Source organism: Pinus tabuliformis, chromosome 6 (assembly GCF_031772625.1).
Source record: "Pinus tabuliformis cultivar Carrire ecotype Pingquan chromosome 6, CPIR1, whole genome shotgun sequence".
NCBI lineage: Eukaryota > Viridiplantae > Streptophyta > Pinopsida > Pinales > Pinaceae > Pinus > Pinus tabuliformis.
In genome coordinates this window covers 10432555-10434156 of record NC_142292.1, presented here as the reverse complement: position 1 = coordinate 10434156, position 1602 = coordinate 10432555, and the positions used below count along the sequence as shown (strand labels likewise).

The following is a 1602-nucleotide window of genomic DNA, read 5'->3' as shown; positions in this document are numbered from 1 at the left end:
CAGAAAAAGGATTGTTAAGTAAAAAAGGAAAAATAATAATTCTTGAGTATGCTCTCCTCCTGCACTTTGTGTGATCTGGAGGATCAGAAAAAGAATTGTTAAAAAAAAAAAAATAGGAGACAAAATAACTTCATCACTTCAATTGATTCAAGAAAAAAAAAAGAAAAAAAAAAAGGAGAAGAAAAACAATCTATAGCTATCTCCATTCCTAGTTTTCGTTGTGGCTTCGTGACTCTTCAAATAGTGTGTTCTTTATTGGTGTGTCTTTCCTATGGTTGGATTGGAATTTCTTGTCTCCCACATAGATCTCTGATAAGGGTCAACAGTGTGAAACTACCACCATCTTCTTCAGCTTCTCATTCTCATCTCGCGCCTTCACAATGCCTTCTTCAACATGAGTATTTTCCCCCGCTCCTGTACCTATTACCTCCCGAGACTCCTCACAGTTGTCCATTATGAAAACCATTCTCACATAAAGCTTAATATTGTTGAGCTTCTTCTTTGTATCAAAGAGATCGAATGGAGCCCTCTTCGGAACAAAGAGAACAGCCTTGAACTCCAATTGACCCTCTACAGAGAAATGCTTCACGGCCAAGTGATCCTCCCAATCATTGGTGAGACTCTTATAGAACGATGCATACTCTTCCTTTGTAATCTCCTCTAGCTTTCTCATCCAGATGGGCTTTTGCTTGTTGACGAGACTCCATTCATGCGACACTTCCTTTACCTTCTTTTTCTTCTTATCTTTCTCCTTTTCCTCCTCCACTTCCTGGATATCCCCTTCATCTTCCTTCTTCTCCTCTGTCTCCTCTTCGTCGTCACTGACCTCCTTCTCAGTGGTCTTCTCAGTCCACAAATAAATGGGGTAGCTAATGAACTCGGAATGCTTCTTGATCAAATCCTTCAGCCGCCTCTCCTCCAAGTATTCCATATAAAAAAAATTCAAAATCAATTTCACAGCCGAATGCAGAACTGTTAACTCAGAAAAGCGTAACAGCAGAAAAAACGTCAAACTTCAAACGTTTTATTTGCCCAAATGGAGATGAATTTCAAAAAACTAAAACATGGGTTTTTTTTCCAGGTGGATTAATTAGAGAACCCAGAAACCGTTTGAGAAAATTCGTGGCGGTCTGGGAGAAATCTTCAGTTCTTTGGAGCCTCTTTTTTGCCGCCGCGTGAAAAAATTGAGTTATTAACTGACAGTTTGATGTATTCCGCGTGCCTGAAGAAGGATAACGCCAATTTGATTATGTGCTGGACTCTTTGCCACCACGTCCTCTGCCTATATGCCACCCGTTGCAATTCATTAAAACCAGCAGTGATCCAAGTGAAGACGGCTCTGTTACGTAAGCCAATTACATACGGCTCTTCACAGCCGCATAACTCCCGCTGCAAACTCCACGGCTGTGCTTCAAACCTTGATTACAGTCTGTTTACCAATAGCCTCATGTGACCAACAGTTAGCACACTGTGTGTACTTAGTTTCACCCGGCATCCCAAGCGATTTCATCCATCAAAACATCGAATGAGGTATCGATGTTGACAAAGTTTCCACCAAACAATAAAAAAAAAAAAAAATCCGCCAGACGAGATGAGACTAGC

General features: G+C 40.8%; 1 pseudogene; it reads right to left on the bottom strand.

Moving 5' to 3' along the window:
* Positions 1-319: 319 nt before the first annotated feature.
* Positions 320-931, bottom strand: LOC149256963 (heat shock protein 90-1 pseudogene; annotated as a pseudogene).
* Positions 932-1602: the final 671 nt, after the last annotated feature.